Raw genomic sequence first — 20,627 nt, 5'->3', positions numbered from 1 at the left:
TGCTCTGTCTCCCATATGGTTTTCCTGGCCAAAAGAACATAGGTTTTGCTTTGGAAAGCCCTAAGTGGTGTAGGGCATGATGGGCCCAAAGGTAAAGTTTTCATGCGCTATCTCCAGAACATCATTGACATGAAGTGCCCAAGCTAACATCCAGAGCAATTAATGCACAAGGGATGGTAAGGGCAGCAAGCTGAAACGCTACTACCAAGGTATTTTATTTATTTATTTTTTTTTTTTACTGAAGAACCATCTGAACTTGGTCTACTTATTTTCTTCATCAGCTGACTTTCCTGCATGTGAAAACGTGACGATCAGATGCTACTTTTCAGGACCATCAGTTTGGATGACTGTGATGGCACTGCAGATTTGAAAATAATGAGACAGCTTAGCTTTCCTTTTTGTATAGGTCTCGACAGACACATTCATTGAAAACAACATCCATGCTTAGAGCCAAAAATTCACTCAAATGGTCTTGTTTGAGCTTTGAAGCAAAACCCCCTTTCAAAGAAGTCTCCAAAATAATTGTGTCAAAGTTATAAAAATGCTAACAATTTATTCTGAGAAAATTAAATCCGCTGAAGTGAGACTGGGAGGTGTTAAACTTAACACACATAAAAGTATATAGCCTGGCTCACAGAGAGCTGAGACTTCTTGAGCTGGCTACAGTCCTCAGCATTCCCTCCTCTCTGATTTTTAATCACTTGGTAACATTCAGAGTCTTCTTCTTTTTGCAGAAAGATGATGAAAGCTGCTTCCGTCTTTGAGTATGATGCCAGAGAAGAGCCTGTGTCAGATTATAGACATTACTTGTCTTGACTTTTAACAAAGATTTGGTCAGCAAAACAAAACAAAGGCATGGGAAGTGCCCCCCTGCTTCTTTGAAGATCCCATGGCTAGCCACTGTCCCCATGCTGGGGCAAACAGCCTGCAGGTGGGCATAGAAAAGATGTGGCAAGCAAAGCTGCATCTCCCCCAGCCCCAAGGCATCAGCCAACAGATCTGTATGAAGAGGTTGTAGCAGGAAAAATAAAGGCCTGTTTTCCTTAGTACAGGCCAAGTCCATATTATTTTGCACTCAAAGGGAAGCCAAGAACAGTGGATACCCTCAAGACATCCCTGCACAGGTATTATCCTTCAAAGCATCAGGAAAAGCCATGTGAACCTTCAGCTGCAGCTGCCACACCAACCAGTATGTCTGCAAGTAACCGACCAAACAGGCTGTCTGCTAACACACAGACCAAACAGGCTGTCTGCTAGCACTGGGCCACTACATGAATCTTCTATGCCCCCACTGATGAGAGGTGGGCCAGGGCCAGCAGGACATAGAGCCCATACACTGATACTGTCGACCTCGCAGATGCACCAAGTGCCCTATCTCCCTTGCACGGGAAATAAGATGCAGGTCAGAGGACCAGGAACCCACAGTACTTCCAGGAGTCCCACCGCAAACCAATATAATATACTTCTCCATTGTAGAAATCCACCACTGTAGCTTTCTGTGTCCATGTGGTGAAAAACTGGTACCAGTTGCTCCCCCCCAGCACTGTGGTGCCCCTCGCTCTGCCACTGGCCATCAGGGAGCCCTGACAAGGCTGCGCTGCTCCGCTGGACAGGGCTGCAGCTCCACAGAGGCTGGGATAGAGCCTGGCCAGTGGCTGCCTGGGGCTCACCTTTGCCACTGCTCTGCTGGGCCAGCTGCTTTGGGGACAAGGATAGCAACAGCATCAGTGCAACAGGCCAGGCACAGGACCCTTTTTGAGTTTGTGTTTATTTATTTATTTTTGTGAGCACTAGTGCTTTTTTGTAGTTTATTTTTTGTTTTTAAATAGTTTTTCTACTCTTATCAGAAATATAACTTGGTTCTGGCTGGAGCTGCTCACCTAGATCTCTACTGCAGCAGTTTATATTGAATCTATAATGACAAATTTTGAAGGCTGAACTAACATGAAAGGCAGAAAAATAAATGATAAAAACTGAACATCAAGAATTGTCTCAGTCATACACAAAGACTTCTTCCTTGCTTGGCCTTGCATCAGACAGCAGGCATGAGATAAATTGTGAGAAGGGCCTGCACGCCAGGACAAATTCTCAAGTAAGAGCACTTGATCCAGGCAGCTATTTGCCTCATAGTAATGTTTCAGTATTTCCTTCTGCCATTGTTGAAGGTCTTTGTGATTGAATATGAATTTTGTTTTTCACACAGACCAGGTTTTGTTCTGTAGCTTACAAGTCAAGTGAGACTTAATGGTACGCACCTGGCATCACCAAGTGTAGAATGAATGGGAACCTCACAAGTCGATCCTGAAACCGAGCACAGCACCTGAGCAGGACAGAAGAGATTGCATGGGAGGGAAAAAGCTTACATAAACAGCAATAATTATAATAACTGGCAACACAGTTCAGAAAATCATATAGCCAATGACGACCTTCTCCAAAACTCATTGCAATCAGCTGAAAACATCCTTGTATGTTCAAGGGGAGAACAGCTACGACATGGAAGTAAGGCTTTGCCACAGTCACACAGATGGTGACAGCCTTTCAGTTTTAATCTATTGAGTATGCTCACTGTTGCCAGATGATATCGTCTATTGACAATGGTTATTTTATGCAAGCCTGGTTGTTTGCCATAGTAATAAAAAGAGGGGGGAAAAATAAGGAAAACAAGTCATGGCTTTGTCATAATAAAATTTAAAGAGGCAATAATTCTAGCTCATAGCCAATGGGGAAAACCCTGACTTAAGTCTCTCTGGTTAGCATCAAGTTGCCTGACTTGAAAAACAGTCAGACAAACCTACCATGTTTTACAGTAAAATACTGTCAATTATTCATCTATGTTTAATAGTGTAAAAGCATCACAAGAACGTGCTGTAGCACATCAACTGGGCAGGGCTAAACCCATTAAAAATATCCTGGATCGAAGTGACTGACAAATAGCATTATTCTTCATGAAAACCCCATGCCTCATGTTCTTTGTCACTGCTGTCTAGGCTGTGACAAACATCAGGCCTCAGGCAAGAAGGCACAAAACACTTTGTGTCATCAAAACATGAATCTGAGCTTTGCCTGACACTTCTCCAGTGAAGGACTGGGGCTGACAGCTTATGGCCACGCAGAATTATTGCTTGCCTAATGTTGAATAACGTAAGCCCTCACAAATCAAGTCTCTCTTTCCAGGTACCATAACAACTCACTGTGTAGCAACATCTCTTCCAATGACTGCACGCTGAGCTAGAGAAGCCAGCACCAGCGCTGGGAAGTGCTTGGCATAACAACACATCTGATAGTGATCATATTAAATGCTTATTTTGTTTCTTCAGCAGACACCCAGCAGTTGCTGAGATCCTGACTTGCAGCCAGCCTTGCCAGCAGGCAAAGAACTGTCTGAAGCGGCACTTGGACAGTCAACCTCCGACAAGCTCTGCCTATTATTTTCCTATTCCTGAGCCAATAGCTGAGATCTTCAACACAACTCTGCATGACACGGGGGGTTGTTACAATGCAAAAGATAGTGTCTTCTGACCACCCCATAAAAATGCTCTGAGGTCCTGTGAAGCTGAAGAAGTGCAGGGCACACGTAGCAAGCTGAGGATTCGTGAGTCACCCTCCCATCAGTGGGTGTTGGCTGGGTTCAGCTTTTTGTTGGTGCTTCTCGTGGTGCATCGTGAAAGCATCTCTTTCACCCCCAAATGGATGGGTGAAGCCAAAGTTGCCTGTGGGTCAGAGGTCGTGGTGAGTTGCATTTAATTCCATCTGTACACTATGCACACAGAAATGATCCAAGGCAGATTGCTGTACAAGATATAAAACTCTGTAAAAGCTTTTTTGCCTCCTCTCCTTCAGACTGCCATTTGTTTTTCTTTTAGTTATTTGGCAAGCTCTCACAGACATTTACCCCTAGATTCCTTGCTTAGCTTTTACCATTTCAGTTACAGTTTTGAAGCCAGTTTTTGAGACTCCATTCTGTCTCTACCTGAAAAGCAAGGGATGAGCTGCTTTTCTGGAGACACGTCTCCGCCCTGAGGCAGCCTGAACAGCTCTGCTGAGAGATGCCAAGCAGAGAGATTTTAAGATGCTCAATGAAGCAAAAGAAAAATCTTACTTTGTTTTTCAAGCAAGTTGGTGACTGGACACTTGATTAGATGGACTGCCTGCTCTGGTCAAGTCAGACTATTTCTACAGTTTTGTCTTCCATCATAACATAAGTCCAAGCTGAAATGCTACTTACAGAGAAGACAGACCCGAGACAGCCCAGGGGAACTAAACTGGTGAGCACATCCCTCACCAGGTTCAGGAGCTCCTTTGTGGATGACTGTAATGCCAGTTCTCACCAGCGCCTGTCCTGCCTCACAAAGGTAATTAGCCAGTCCTTCTCCCAAGCAGAGCAACTGACTGTGCTACCATGTCTCAGCTTCCCTGTGCATACCTCTTAATAAAGAAGAAATAAAAAATTAAGGCACCAAGCGGTATCTAGAGTTTAAGAGGTCCAGATCCAGCTGACAAGCATTGGTGGAAGGGGACCGCTAACTAAAATTGAAGACATTTCAAGCTCAGTTCTGAGCTCAGTGCCCTAGAAAACTTTTTCTTTTTTTTTCAAAGGTAATGGTGGACCAACATGTTAGGAAAACAGTTTTCAGAGAGTTTATTCTGCAACCCAGAGAACTTCCAGGGGAAGGCGAACAGTAGAGCTCTGAAGCTGAATAGTGGTGAGCAGGACTAATTCTCTACATGCAGAGGGCTTCCAAGCACAGTCGCACCTGGCAGAAAGCCTGGGCCTACCCGCAGGCACTGGACTGGGTTCTTCCCCGAACAGGGAGGACCCAGAGGCTGCTGGCCTGGCTCCTGCTTGCAGTTACGCCACCTTGCTGCTACCCTTCCATTCCTGCCGCCTGACACCACCTGCAGCCATCTGAAAGCTCACATGAGACCCTTATGTATCTGGCACTGCACCTCCACGGCCAGCACCACTCCTCTCCCACACTGAGCTGTGCTGCAGGGGCTCACAGAATGAGTGGAGACAGACCCGTTACATGTCCACAAACACCCAGCAATTGCATGCACAAGTAACTGCTTTTCAATACATGCTTCTAGGTACTGCTGCTACCTAAAACTTGTATGCAGAAATAAACAGAATATAATAAACTGAAATAAACTGAAGCCTCTGTGCTGCCACCAAGGCAGAGGACAGACTTCCCCATGGAGAACACACGATTTGAACAGTAAGCATTACCACAGTGAAGGCCAAGTTCTGGGAGAGTACATGTGTCCTTGAGCCTGCCCTGCCTAAGAGGCAGGACATGACTGTGCCCCAGGAGCCAAGCAAAGACCCAGCACTGCTGTGGCTCTGCACCATGCACAGGCTGCCTACAGGAGGTGGCTGCTGTTCTGTCCCTGAGCATACAGCCTCACCCTGCCCGACACAGGCAACTGGGTGCTCCAGGAAGCAGCTCCCACATGCCTGGTTTCCACCTCACATGTTCAGAGGACAGCAGAGCTTCTCCTTTACACGTTCCTTTGCAGAACCGGGCTTCACACAGCCACGTGCTCGCCCATAGGGGCTCAGGAGCCTCCTACTGCCTATACCCACAGTACTGCTGGGTCACGCACCACAGGATCGTCAGGCCTCCCCCCGGCTGCTCCTTCCTGGAACACATGGACTTCAGAGATCCTGGACAACACTTGGCTCCTTTACCTAGGCGTGATCCAGGCACAGAATACTCATTATATCCCCTTAGAAAGGAAGTAGGCATGCTGCATGTCACAACAGCAAATGATCCTGTCTTTCTGCCAAGGCTGTTTGGGATTTTATTCCTCTTCCATATTATTCTCCCATTTATTACACTTCCATATTACTCTTGCACTACAGAGCAGATATTTTTCACTCTAAACAAAACAAAGATTTCTTTGAAGACTAACCACTGTTAAAAACAAAAGCACATCCTGGAAGCAACACTGCAAATTCCCATTTGAACCCTTAAACTTTCCTGGGCTTCTCCCCAAAATCCACAAGCCGTTTTCTAACAAGACGACCTGCCAAACTCCACAAAAAAAACACCTGTCTGAGGGCAGAGAAAGCACCCCTAACACCCTCCCCCCCCCCAAGCTTTAACTGACAGGTTTCCCTGTGCCATGTCCCCACTAGCAAGCTCAGCTCCCAGGCAGGCAACTGCAACCACCTACACCTTAATTCATGGTGTACATATAGAAGTCAAAAATGACATACTGGAACATCTAAGTTTAGCAATTAACAGCCATACCTTATTTAGCTATCTTTTAATTAAGTTGAACCTACAAAATTAAACTACGTGTGCCAGAATGATTTCTGATTTCTTCATTCAGCTGTTACAAAGGAAGTTATGGTTTATAGGTTTGTTTAGATGTGTGTCTCTAAAACACAGTAATTACAGGAGTAGATGACCTATATGACTAATCAACTTCATAAAACTTAATATTTTGTATACCTTGCTGCACGTATACAGGCAAATGCTGGACCAAATGCTCCACCACTAAACACTTTGAACTTCTATGTACTTTAATAACGGCTACGTGGTTTCATTTTTTCTAATGTTATTTTGGCTTTGCAGATCCATCTCCCAACACTGTGGTAGTACTCATTTCCTGCAAGACGTCTTTTGAAAGCTGCCAGAGTGGTACATATGGGAGTCTATTAGAAGAAAGGCTGTTTAACAGGACAAGGTCACCATCAGCAGCCCTGTCCCCACCTCAAGGAGGAAGCAGTTTTATGGCTTCCAACTCAGAGTTTCTGCAAAATGACAAAGTGACTGCCAGCACGTGATGTCCTTGGCAGTGACCAACATGGCTGATTCCACTCTGTTCAGACACTTTTATAAACCTAAGTGAGGATACTTGGCCAAATTAAAGCTTGCATCCAACATGATTGCTTTGGGCTCTATTTCCAATTGTGTTTGATACACCATCCCCAAGGTCTGAACCTGCCAGTCTTGCACAGGCGTGCAGGAGATGACAATCCCACCGAATGAGTTTTAACATCATCATCTTGCCCACACTGTGCTTAGTGCAATGCTGCAGGTATGTGACAGAGGGGAGAAAAGACCTGGTGAGCACATCACCCTGGTAGTCATGTGGCTTTGGGCCAATGTCCCCTGGGACAAGAAGCACAGAAGATGAAGTGGAAGGAAGATGGGGTAAGGCTGTCTACAAATACTGACATTGACCTGCACCCCTTTTCTGAATACTACCCACAGTTCTCAGAGGAGAGCATAAAGCTGTGCTTGCATTGCTAATAAATGGCAGCCAAACGCAGCAGTCATCTCAGCATTTTTCTATGCAGAAAGGGCCATGCCTTCTGAGCAAAGCAGCAGGCTGCCCTCAACAGAAAACCCTGTTTATCACTTGGAGATGCAATAAAAATAACGAATGCCCAGGGTAAACTTAATTCACTGTGCTACTTAGTATTTGAAATACATAAATATGTCAAGCAAAAGACCTCTAATAGACCCTTTTATCCTGGTAATAGGGTACATATAATTTTCCTCTCATTAGTACAAAAACTACCTAGGGAACTATCGTCCCATCCTTCATCCATTTAATCTGCATTAGTTTACTTTTACCTTGTGTTTAATCTGCTTTCCCTCAAGGTATTTTGAATAAATCAATAGAAATACATGATTGTTTAATGATTTTTAGAAGAGCTCCCTTCGACCACAGCTGCATGATTTAGAATGACTAATTCCACTTTTTACAATTGATCCCGCCGCACACGGCCCATCCATTCCTGCCACGCCAGGCTGGGGGGACCAGCAGCTCTGCTCAGGGATGTCTCAAAGGGTCTTGGGCCACCAATGCACCCATCTGGCTGCAGGGGGCTGCTGGTGGGGCTGCACCACACCACCCACACACAGACGAGCACATGCCCATGGGCACTGCTCATCCCACTGTGCCTTCTTTGCCCTGTCTCATCTGCTCCTCATACTGGGGTTTTATAAGGAAGACGACACCCCTTAGAGGAATAAGGAATGAGGCTGACAGCTGTTGGTAGCTCCCTAATGCAGCCCAGCCCTTTACCCAACCACCCCTCATGGACTTGGGGCGCACAGCAGTTCCCTGCTCTTTGAAACACTCCAAGGTGACAGTGGGTTTCACACGAGGTGCTGTCTGGGTGCTGCAGGAGCGACTCCCGACACCAGGATCCTGGCCATGGGTACAAGTACACATGCTGAGCCTTGGCGTGCAACAAGAACTTGCCTGATGACAAAGCCCTCCTGTTTTCAAGTGCAAAGGTCCCAGTCACTTCTCATTTCCATCTCTCGTTTACCTCGAAGTCATTTGCAGCTGTGTGAATAGACTGGTGAAGAAAACCATCACTGCGAAGTGCTGTTAGAACCTATGTCACACAGCTCCTCAATGGCAGAAACGCGCAGAGCTGTCACCTCTCTGGTCCCCAGCGCTAGCTTTATACATGCAAGACCACACCTCCTTCAGAGAATTCACAAGATGCTCAAGTCCCCAGAGCCTCTCCATCTTGACCCTTTTTTACAATACTGGTGGGTTCTGGATCAGGCTGTACATAAAATTCATCTGTCCTCCTAACACTAAGTTCATCTTATTTCAATGTTATTAAGCTGCACGAGATATGAACACATTGGCAAGCAGAGCAGCACTATATCAACCCTCCAGCCTGACAGTACTACACTGCTTGAGGAAAAAATATTGACAGTTCGCTTCAATAAGTCAGAAATCTTCTTTGATTGGGATGCTGACAGTGATCGAGACAGGCTGTGTAAGACTCCTTACAAAGAGCCAAGCTACAGAAGATGTTGCAGTTTATGGTGAATAATCTATTTCTCCAGGGTTTTTAGGTTGACTGCAGTCCAACAAAGACTGTCAAAGCTTGCCGCTGAGCACTGGCCGAGCATTTATTATTTATTCTATACTCTGCTTGCTTAATCCATTCCCAAAGCTCTTTACAAGATGATAAAGACTTTTGGAGACACAAAGAGCTCTCATGTAAAGATCAGAAAGGGATAATGCTAGGGAAGCTGGCAATGCCCAGGGGTGCATGAAGAGCCACTAACAGCCCGCATGGGAAGAGCCTGCTGCATGCACCCAAGGAGCATCCTTGGGGTATGGACACAGCAGGAGCACAGGTGCCTGTGCCTGGAACCCTGGAGCCAGGGCTGCCAGGAGCTGCTTGATGTGGTGGCCCCTGGGGTCAGCCACCCCCGTGCAAGATAACATGAATATTCTGAGCTGCCAATATGTGCACTGAACATCATGCCGCTGCTCTCGCGCATGCCCCACCACCCCATCAACAACAGCAGCTGCTGAGGACAGAGGTATCATAGGCCAAAGACATGCTGCAAGTCACGAGCCTATGCAGGTATCTCCACTTACATTCAAAGGCAGAGGGAATGGAGGGAATTTTCTTCTTACTACTAGAGTAATGAACTAACATCATGTATGCATTGTGTTTACAGGCACACACAGCTTCTTGGCTGTTGCTGCACATTACATCAACCACCTTGGAGTGCCTTTTTTTTCCCCTAAGCTTTCATGTAAGTAAAACATTTACTTTTTACTGGTTGACCAAACGATAAAAGCCTGTTTCTATCAGTAGACCAGACTGAGCTGCAGTTGGGAAGAAAGAAGGCACTGTCAGAGAAGGCTGTAAGAACAAGCTGAAAGGTAAAGGATGGTTTTGTTTCATTGCCTCCCTTCTTTTATCCTGTCTTCTAGTGATTCACTGCATTTTTCCCAGCCTCACTGGGTTAATATCCCTTCCCATCTTGTTATTTACCATGAACTCAATGTTCACATGGCTCTGTTCAGCACACCCTTGTGATACAGCCAGGCCACCAGCATGCTGTCACCCTCTGGGCAGGCTGCTGAGCCTCAGGCTCCTCTCAGTTTTAGCACACTTCAAACCTCCACCAAAGTCTGACCAACTTACTTTCAGAAAGTTCATCTGATCAAGTCTGCAGTAAAATGCATGCCATACAAATGATTTCCCTGCTTCCCTCTTCTAGTGTTCACTGCCACTTCACCAGACTGTTTCCATGTTTCTTGTCTGCACTGTGAGATGACAGTTTCACAGGTTGTCTCATTACCATCACAATTCCTTTTTAATCATAAAATACCAGCCACTGTTTGCCAGCCAAGGAGGTCCTGCTTCCTTAGGAAGGGCAGAAACACCAGACCAGAGCAGCATGCACTGCCTTTAGAGCAGCAGGCTCTCCCTAGACACCTGGCATGCACAGCACCAACACCTGCTTGCCATCAGCCATGAGCTGCCAGCACAGGTCACAGCTGTGCAGCCTCACACCTCCAAGGCTGCTCTTCAGCACTTTATGGATCTGTCCCCAGCACCAGTCCCTAAACAGAAGCTGCAAAGTTCTGCAGATCTAGGCATTTAATCATACCTAGCAGGTGGATCTGTCAAGCTTTTAGTGCAATACGCTTACATCCCTGAGTCAATAGCATGCCAGAGGGACTTTGACTCCATCTCCAGGATTGAAAATCCCTAGGCTGTATGTTTTCTCTTACTCTGCCAGCTCTTAGGAGCAGGGCTTATCATGGCTATGTGTGTGGGCAGTGAAGGCAGTACCGGTGCCATGAAGACGCAAGCAAATATTAATACCTCCACAGACCAAGTCTGCATTCCCACAGGAGGGGCTCGAGATGTTTGTGCTGGAATTGACATGACCGATGCAGCATTCATGTCTTCCACCTAACATAACCTTGTGGCAAGCCCTAAGGAGCAGATCAACTAGTTTCTCTGCTCATTTACTGCATCACTGGTCACTTTTACTACTGAGTAAAAGTGCCCCAAATATTGCCAGTTTGAAAGGCTCATGGTTAAGCCCTATTGTTTTTGAAGTGGTAAAGTGTGCCAGAAAACCAGAAACAGAAGCCTGCACTTGTTATTTGCATTTGTGAGCAGTGAAACTAGCCTGCAAGCATCACGCCAGGTAGATGCAAGATCTCTTAGCTGACTTTAGAGATGATCCAACACAGATCAGGACCATTATTTATCTCCATGTATTTCCTTAATAGACAAAACCTGGTGCAGAGATGTCTATACTTGCACTGAGATGCTCTTTTGGGATGTCTAGCCGGATGGGCTAAACATCAGTCTGGCTAATCTGCCTTAGAGCAAGCTCAGCCCCTAATTAAGTATAAAGTTTAATGCTTATACTAACATACCCTAATGCCTACACCTCTGTCTACCAGAAGCACGTCTCCACCAGCAAACTTCTAAAAAATTTTGAGAACCTAGTTCTTGTCAAGTGTTCTACGATTTGCAAACATAAGTTTCCAAAAAATCCCAGTGTTCTTACACATTTCTTTCTACATGGATTTTGCAGGAGCTGGGCTGGGTGCAGGATGAGGCCCTCCTAGACCACTGTCACTTCCTGGCCTCTAAAACAGTCAAGCCTTCACGAAGCTAGGATTATGATCAACTGTGGCTCCCAAGTCTTCTGTGAGTAATTTCTGAACATGCAAAGACTGGAGAACAGCATTCATAAATAATTGCTTTAGAGCCCTTTTCAACTACAGCAACAGATTTTTTTTCCTACTCATCCCAAGATACACAGATAACCTCGTTCTTCACAGGATACCGGAAGCAACCCTTCTGACCTGACAGTAGGACAAAAGGAGTATTCAACTGTGACCTGGGCCAGCAAGACATTTCATGATATTCCCAACTACTGCAAAAAATACTAAGGGAGCCAGCACCCTAAGTCAACACCTTGCTTCAGGGTAACACATCAATGGCATGCAAAATAAGGTGCTATACTCCTGGGCACTGCCTTCCTCATCCCAGGAACCATTAATCCTATTAATTGCATATAAAAAGTCTGGTAGCAATCCTACAAATGAGTAAACACAGAGATAAAAGTGTAATTGTACTAGCACAGCAAATTGGATTCAGGCCCTCATTGAACATTCCTGTTTCATTTCAGCAATTTTATTATCACTGTTACTGGAACAAATTACTTTATTAAACAGAAAGGGCTTTTGTAAAAGAATTTCTTCTTGTGGGCAATATCATGAAGCTCTGTAACACAAAACCTGCAATTACACTTGTCAGGGGATTTCTTTAAGCAATTCAGCTAATGGCTTATGAACATTTGAGTCTTACCCAGCATTCAGGCCTTCCCTCTGCTATATAGATACGTTTTGTCAGCACACAAACATGCTTTTAGTGAAATGAAAGCTTTGTGCAGCAACTTGGTTGAAATTCTGTAACAGGCAGGAAGACTTGGGGCAGGTTTACAGGTGGGATAAGGAGATGAGGCAAAACATGCTATTTGCATCAGGAACGTGTAAGGACACTTACACAGCAACAGAGACGCAGATATCTGGAGCAATCAAGACAAGCCCCACTGCAAGGGGGAGTGGCATAGAAAAGCAACTGCTGCTGCACCCATCAAGCACTGTGCCAAGCAAGTCTCCAGCTCCTGATGATTTCAGATCAAGATGGAAAGACAAGCCAGAGCTAGAAGATGTTTCAATCAAAGACAAGCTACCAGGCTCACTGCAGAAGTTGCTGGATGACAACCCATGGCCAGGTACTCTGAGAAGGCTTGTTTGGATGCAATTCTGTAAGCTACACCATTTATTACATGTAGTAGTTGAAAGTCTGCTGTCCTAACCAAGCATGCTTGGACAAAGGACTGCGGGACCAATCAAAGAGAAGCATCCTATAAATAAAAATATCAAAGTGTTATTTTAATAAAAGTTGGAAAAAGAGCTTCAAGGACAGAAACAAATTTCCAAATAACACCAACACTCAGAGGTGCTGCGGTCTACCTTTGCACAGGCTATGAGGAGGCTGCCACCTCTGAGAATTAAGGCTGGGGTGCCTCATTTGCACCATGGCTTTGACAAGGTCAGGCAATCATGCTGTCAGTTGTTTGTGGTGAGATATCGGGTGACATTTTCCATCTGTTCTGCAGTTACCCTCCTCCTCTCAGGTTCTTCCCCATGGTTCCATGAAAGGGTTGGCCATGACTTAACTACTGTTGTGCAGAACAGGTAAAGAATAGAAAAATTTAACTTCCAAGCTTAATATGACATCAAAAGTAACAAAACTAAGCCCAACTTCAAGAGTCTCTTCTACCTGAGAGTTAAAGCAACTACACCAATTCCCAGGTGACTGGGACCAAGCGAGTGTGAAACTACATCAGACACCTATCCTTCATTGTGCTTGCATCTGGGTTTGTCTTTTGTGCACACTATGGAGTAAGAAGTTCAGGAGAGTTGATGCAAATCCTCACATTCTCATTCTCCACGTACATAGGCTACTAGGAGTCAATAGCAGGGCCCACCCAGACTCACGGGAACTTCAGCAGGGAGATCTGTGCACAGCTCCATTCAGGCCTGGCATCCCCTGCCTATTCTTAAGCTGTTTAATTCCCAAGGCAAACTGTTTTGGAGTCATCCTGGCCCCCACCTCCCTTCCTTACACACAAACAGCTCTTCAAAAAGGGAGGCCTGTGCTGGCCCTGTTTACTTAGAGCACAAACATATTCAAGGCAGCGATGTCAGATTAAAGGAAGAAAGGGGAGAGAAATCAAAGTCTCTAAACTGCACATAAAAGACAATCACTGGCAACCAATCTGTTCTACTTCCAACTCTTTGCACTTCATGAATAAAGGTCAAGCTGGTATTGGCACCCAAATGTTAATGTTCTTATACTGGTTTAAGCTGCTTTAACAGCTGAATAAGTGAGAGCGATGTGCAGGGCCACACCTCGCCATCCCCACAGACAGAGCTCTGCAGCGAGACCCGACCGTATAGCATTGCTTACCGACTGCACTAAGGACACTGGCAGATCAAGCACCCCTTATTCTTGTTTTCCATCAGCTCTGCCTGCCGACTGCTGTTACATGTTCATCCTTTTTGTTGTGCAGGGCTTGCCAGGCTCCTTTCGGGTTCTGTGGCTGTGGTCTGCAGGACATGAGCTGACACACGTGCCATTACACCCCAGCCCGACTGGGGAGGACTCCTTTCACCTTTCCTCTTTTAAGAAAGATGTGCTTGTTTTTGATCACTTTTTTTTTTTGTCCCACCATTTAAGGATAAGATGGCACAACTACCTACTCCCCTGTTCTACAGCAAAAAGTTATGGGCTGAACAGAAGCCAGACCTTATCCCCGTTTTCTTCCACGGCCCAGGATCCAGCCCTCTGTAAACATATAAGTTAACCCAGCTCTCGCTTTTGCAGGCTTTCCCTAACTGTACTCCAAGTACCACCTCCCAGAAGGAGCTAGCTATTCAATTACCTCACCTAACTCTCCAGGAGGCAGCAAAGACCCAACAATGTCCACGCTTCCAAACAGCCAGCACGCTCAAAAAGCCCCACACTGACTCAAAATACCAGCTGCAAGCACCAGGCACTGCACAAAAGAAAAGAAATTTTGAAAGAAAAGAAAAGGGAAAAAAAAAGAGTCAATATTTGGGATGGGTTTTCATAAAGTCAGGACAAGTGCACTGCAGAATTAATTCATGTCTGGCATTTACAAACAGTAACTTGATCTTTTAGCTGGTGCCCTTGCCAAGTCGAGCAGTTTTTAAAAATTAAATTTCTGTAAAGGTGAATTTAGTGCTAATGAAATTGAAAGACCAGCCGTAGTAGCTAGAGCACGGCAGTGGCCTGGCAGGCTCTGCAGGGCTGCCCATGCCTGCTGGCATGGCCGCGCCGGGAGCCCTCCCAGGCAATGCCATGAAGGGGCCAGAGCTCTGCCAGCCCCCAGCCCTGTGGCACACTGACTCACTTGGCTGAGGGCAACACGGGCCACAGTGCTGGTGGCACAGGCAGGCCTCTGCCGCCAGCACTGCCAATGGGCCCCTTCAGTGCAGCCCCCAGTGCCTCTTCATGGAGCTCGATTGGGTTCTGAGGCAGCAGCCTTCCCTGAACACCTGTGTTCCTGTTCCTCCACCTGGATGCTTACAGTAACCCAATCCTCACTGAGGGTTCTCTCCTCCTGCCTCTTCCTCTCACAAACACAGATGAGCCTCCAAGCCACGCTTTCCGCCTGTTGAACTTGTTTTCCACATCATTAAGTACAATTACCTACCTAGCAAGGGGATTAAAAAGCAAGCTCCAGCTCAGACTCTCAGAAGGGCCAAGCAGAGCATAATTTCCATATCCTGGCTGCTTTTTCTCTGCAGACACAGCAGGGCAAACCCACCAAGGAGCGCGATAAACAAAGAGCCAGCAGGAGCAAGGAGCAGCAGTGAAAAGTGCACACATGGTTTGAGCCCAAATTCCTCCACGATCAGCCCGAGTTACCCAGCAGCGCCCGGCAGGCCCGGACCAGGGCTCTGCTGTGAACCCCCCCGGGGTGAGGGGTGGGAGGAAGCCCCATGCCTGGCTCCTGCAGCCACACACGCGCCCCCCCCCCCCCCCCCCCCGAGCGTTGGCCCTTGAAACGCACACGGAGCCAGTCCCACCTTCTGCCAGCAAGCAAAAGACGTCGCAACGCATTCTTGTCTTGTGGGGCTGCCTAAGAGCCTCTAGACCCCCAGCATTTACCCAATTAAACTAATTGAAGGAGCCTCCAAAGCCACATCTGTAGGCTGACGTCTGTCCCTGCCTTTCGCTTTAGGCTGGGGGAAACTGTTCTTCATCCCATTGATCCCCGAATAGTCACGCCTGTCAGGAAGCCACATCAACCATTATCATTCTAATTTTACTGCCTTTCTTGGTCCCTAATCTAATTTGCAATGATGCTTAAGCATTTCGCAAGGCCATAGCACTTTCTTCAGAATTTCAACAAGAGCATTAAACCCTCAATTTACATTAATGAAGTCCACATTTAATTAGGGGAGAGGGTAAATGGAGGGCTCTTCAAGAGCAGTTTTCGTGATGCGATAGGCACTCAGAGAACAGAGATGTACCTGATAAAAGTCTCCCTCACCAAGGCCTGCCTCCCATCGCTACCCCTGTGCCCCAGCCCGGTGCTCACTGCCCCAGGACACCCGCAGGGCTGCAGGGAGCAGGGTGTGCCAGTAGGAGCACCCCCGGAGCAGGGCAGGGGGCACCACCTCCGGTATCAGGGAGGGAAGGGGACATGAGCACTGCCTGATCCTGCACGTACCTGGGGCGGCAGCGAGTGAGATCTGTGGTCAGCAAACCCCATGCTTTTACACACAACCGTGTGCACAGCCGTGGCCCCACACACCCACAAGGTTTGTGCAGAGCCCTCTGCTGGGGCTTTACCCCTGAGGGGCACCCAAGCACTCTCAGACCTCAGCTCCGTGGGGCAGGCTCTCTCCCAACATTTTCCCTGTAACTGAAGCCAACCAGGCTCCACACCCAACATCAATATACACGTTACAAGGCCACTTATGATGCAATACACCGCTACAGAACACTGCTGTGGGCATGCCACCCCTCTGCATACTCAGGACCCCTGTGAACAGCACAGCATCCTAGCTTCCCTGTGCAGTGAGGGCCATGCTGTAAAGGGACAGAGGATGTGCCCTCTTCCCTTCCAGATGAAGGGGAGTCTACTTTTCCACCCAGTTATGCTCATTGCAAAAAGTGCAGCTGGCAAAAGACAGGATGCTAAGATGCTGAAGTGCCAAGACTTACTTGTGTTACCTTTGCCTGCTGTACAGCCCTACTAGTGGGAGCTACTCATGGGTTATATGGGTCCATTTAACACACTTCTCATTCCCATACCACTCCCAAGAGGAAACGGAGGGCACATTCCGGTATTAGAGGGGACTTTTAGAGGGGACTTGGGTGAAAACATGCTTTGAAAAAGGCAGTGCTCTCTGAACAATTTATCAAGACTGCAAAACGTGATGAAGGGGAAGAAGAGCAAAGACTATGTTTAGACAACATAAAAGCACCATGCAAAACCTGCTACAAGAGAGAGGATCGTGAAACAATCCCCAAACTTCTGACAGAAATATTGTCAGGTGAACAGCAGGATGAAAAAGGTAACACGAGAACACAGAGAGAGAGATATGTTGCTTTACAAGAGGAGGACTCTGAGAAGTAAAATAAAGGAAGTGATTTAGCAATGAGCAGCTGACAGAGTGGGAGCTGAGTGATTTCTAACAGCAGAGCAGCAGGAGACAAGCCTTAAGAAGGCAAGGATGAGGGTGAGGGTGAAGAGGTTAAGCAGCAGAGAATGAAGACATGAGAGAAATGTGAGAGCAATGCATCACAATTATATGTGGGCTGTTATGTCAGCTGAGACACTTGGGGAAACTCAGTGCTCGCAGCCATCCCGACATAAACAAGTCGATCAGTGCTACAGACCACCACATGGAATGAAGACCCTGGCCCCAGGGCTCACCTGGGGACGGTGGGGCAAAGCAGCACAGAGTTTTGTGTCCTCACCCCTGAGCTTGCAGAGGAGTCCATCAACCCCACTCCTCCACCAACAGCCACTTCAGCTCCTGCTCAGATAGCAAAAAGCAGGTTGTGCTGCACACAATGGGCACAAGCCATCAGAAGATGGGCTGGAAGAGCCCACGTATGACCAATTCACACTCTATTTATAGTGTCACCCCCCACGTCCACCCCCCACTTACAGTTTGTTATCTTGCTGGGAGAAGAAGAAAGCCAGAGCAGGGCCACCTCTATCAGAGGAGCCCCACCAGAGCTGGAGACTCCAACTTAGGTCCCCTGCAGGCCAGTCAGCCCCCAAAGCTGGATTCCCAAAAGGACCACAGGACTTGGAGACCCTCACACCCTAAGGTCCTCACCATAACACCCAAACCCTGCTGAGGTGGGGAGCACTGCTGAAATAATCTCCTGGAGAAGCCAGGCAGGCCAGGTACCTGTGATGAGCAGGTGGGCAGCACCTGCCCCCAGCTGTGGCCCCTTGCTGGTCCATCAGCTCACCACAAGCACCAGCTGGGTGGTTGCTGGCATGGAGGCCACTGCCCCACCTTTGCTTGCCCAAATGTCACCTGCAGGTCAAGTCACTGCTCTTCTGGAAGAGAGAAGGCAGGGCAGGGCAGGGCAGGGGAAGCATCTGGGGGAACAGACAAGGCTGAATGCTGCTGTGAGCCTGCTGTGGGATGGTGATGCAGCACAGCAGTTTCTGCCTTATGTTGCCAGGGAAAATATCACTTTTCAGGCTTGGGGGACACAGGTCTTCTGCTACAGGATCTTACAATTTAACACTTGGCCAGCAGATCTGGATTTGGTTCATGGACTACTGCTATTGCTTTTTAAATATGAAAGCAACAATGGGTTCTCCTTTCCAAGAGTTTATCATAAGCCCAACTGCAGAGTGAGGGCCATTTAAACTGTCTTCTGGTTTGTTGACTTGTGTGTTTTCTTCTGCAAAAGGTAAGCCCTTTCCCAGTTAATAGGATAAAGCAAAGTACTTGCTTAAATTCTGATGCCCCTGTGCATGGAGGTGTTATAAAAACTAGAGGACATGTGACACAGACCAAGTGGATATGGATAATGTAAATAAAACTGAGACCTCATGCTGCTATTGCCTTCTTTCTTGGAGTTGCTCTGCTTTCTTATGCCCAGCCATTGTCCGCCCCTCTGCGGGTGCTGGACAGAAGGTCTGGGTTTGGGCTGCCTGGCCTGACAGCACTGCATATGAGACCTCCCCAGGTGAGACCCAACAGAGTGCTACTGCCTGGCCCCTGGGGCAGCCAGAGCTGTGGGCAGCAGTGGCTACACTCACCTCACCTCCTTTCTCAGATCTGGGATGAAAAGCAGGGCTAAACATTTCTGCTGCTAAGTTTCACTGTCATTGCTGGTCCGTGACCCAGAGGCAGACTGCTGTTCACAAGGCATGGCTGAGCACTTGGAGGCTGTCAGCATCCACCAGTGCAGCTACGTATGGCATCAGCCACCTCTCCTGGCACTGTATCTGCACCCAAGCAACACAGAAATGCTGTCCGCTAGTGCCTGACTCTGCCAAGGTCTTTGTCACCTGCATTCCTACTGCTTGCCATTGGAAATCTGCCTCACTGGTGGTGGGGGCTTGGCCCAAGAGCTGATGGAGCTTTTGCTTAACAAAGGACCACGGTATCGGGCCACGCTGCCCTCCATCTGTGCACACATTGTGCTGTCTGGGACAAGGACAGGGTTTTCTCACTGCTGCCCAGCAAAGATGCTGAAGTGGCTTTTTTTCCCCTCTTACTTTGATTTCGTGGCACACAGATTGCTTTTTCCCAAAACTGCAAGCAAAAGATACAGTAATGTAAAAAATGTGGAACCTTTTTTCACTCCTTTTTTCCCCCAAACAGTCTAGAGGGATTTTTTTGAGTTCACAGGAGAGGAATTTGGCCCAATTTCCTTGTAAATAAAATGCTGTATTGAAGACGTATTTGTATCTCCAGTCACAAGTAGCACATGAGCAGTAGGATCACAGGGTTGATGCAGTATGGAATCCCATTTCTAAACAGAAGAGTAGCATCCAGCAGAGTTGTTGAAGCCTGGAGAAAAACAAACAAAGCATTAAGGTGGAATCAAGCAAGTTAACACAAAGCAAGAATACAAGAGCAATAACAAAAATAGTGAATTGCTTTACAAATGTCCAAACTTGGGAAACCGTTTAAACATCATTATTTCTTTTTAGTCAATCGTTCACAGAAAGTGTTAACTGTTGTTTTTTGATGTCCATGTCAACTAGATCACATCTTAGATGGCAGCTGTGCTAATTCATCTGTGTCAGGAGCCTGTCTGCTGAGATGATAGCAAGCTTCTTTCAGAATTTCTACAGCTGTGCTAGTCTGACAGGAACCTCAGCAGAAGTCCTCCAAAAGGGAGAAGAGAAGGAACTACCAGAGTTTTGTAGCCTTAAAAAAAAAGCCAACAGAAATCTCTACCAACTAACTTCAAACACTTAAGAATTCATGGAGTTATTTTCCACAATATATTTACAAAGTCTCTGGATGTTATACTAACGTGAGTGTGCCCTCCCAGCATACCAGGACACTTTTTGAAAGCTTAAGATCCTTTTATAGTTCTAATTGTCTCCAAAACACAATATCCACTTCATATAGGTTTGACCTTATTTTTTGACCACAGCATGTTTATTTAGTAGAGGACCACGCACAATACATTTCAGATGGCTTTGCCTCATTTTGGCAAATTAGTAGAAGGAGGAAGCATGCAAGTTATCCATAAGCTGCCAATTACAGAAAGTTACCTGAAAACTACTGGGCTTTTAGAAATGCCCGCTTCCCACTGTCGGTAGGAGTGCAGGAGCTGCTGGCCTCTGGTAGTGTCTTTATAAACCTTGCAGATCTGAAACCCCTCCTATAAATTTACCTTGTGACCTGAGGTTAACCACACACTTGAAACACCGTTTCAGGAATCTGATGGTCCTGTTTCAGTGGCCTCCAGAACAGGGTGGGTTTCTGCAGATTAACGGAAGGCTGCTTAAGCTCTGCAAGGTGCCAAAATCAAAGTAATAATGAAATGGAGCATTTGCAGACTTCGTATTGCCGGGCATAATTCAAGTGCTTACCAGTCAGGGGGTAGATGATACACTGATAGCATTTATGACTGCTAACTGAACCAGCGCCGAGAATAACTGTAGCCTAAAGACTGGAAGCGAAATAGCTGCAAGGCCTGCAGTTGGGTACATGAGAAGTGACCCATCTTTTTAGCATCTTAATATGTTATACTGGGGAGCAAAAGTTGATAT

General features: G+C 46.8%; 2 long non-coding RNA genes across 2 annotated transcripts; both read right to left on the bottom strand.

Moving 5' to 3' along the window:
- Window positions 1–525: 525 nt before the first annotated feature.
- Window positions 526–17,752, bottom strand: LOC311435598. Its single transcript, XR_014692257.1, has 3 exons — window positions 17,536–17,752; window positions 2,256–2,320; window positions 526–784 (listed from the first exon to the last, which is right to left on the bottom strand). It is a non-coding gene; the product is annotated as an uncharacterized lncRNA (long non-coding RNA).
- LOC311436056 lies at window positions 11,860–14,031 on the bottom strand. The gene is made up of 3 exons (XR_014692579.1): window positions 13,793–14,031; window positions 12,793–13,001; window positions 11,860–12,683 (listed from the first exon to the last, which is right to left on the bottom strand). It is a non-coding gene; the product is annotated as an uncharacterized lncRNA (long non-coding RNA).
- Window positions 17,753–20,627: the final 2,875 nt, after the last annotated feature.

This window comes from Aythya ferina, assembly GCF_964211825.1.
Source record: "Aythya ferina genome assembly, chromosome: 4".
NCBI classification, from domain to species: Eukaryota; Metazoa; Chordata; class Aves; order Anseriformes; family Anatidae; genus Aythya; species Aythya ferina.
The sequence above is the reverse complement of the archived record's forward strand: the minus strand, read 5'-3'. Positions and strand labels throughout refer to the sequence as shown.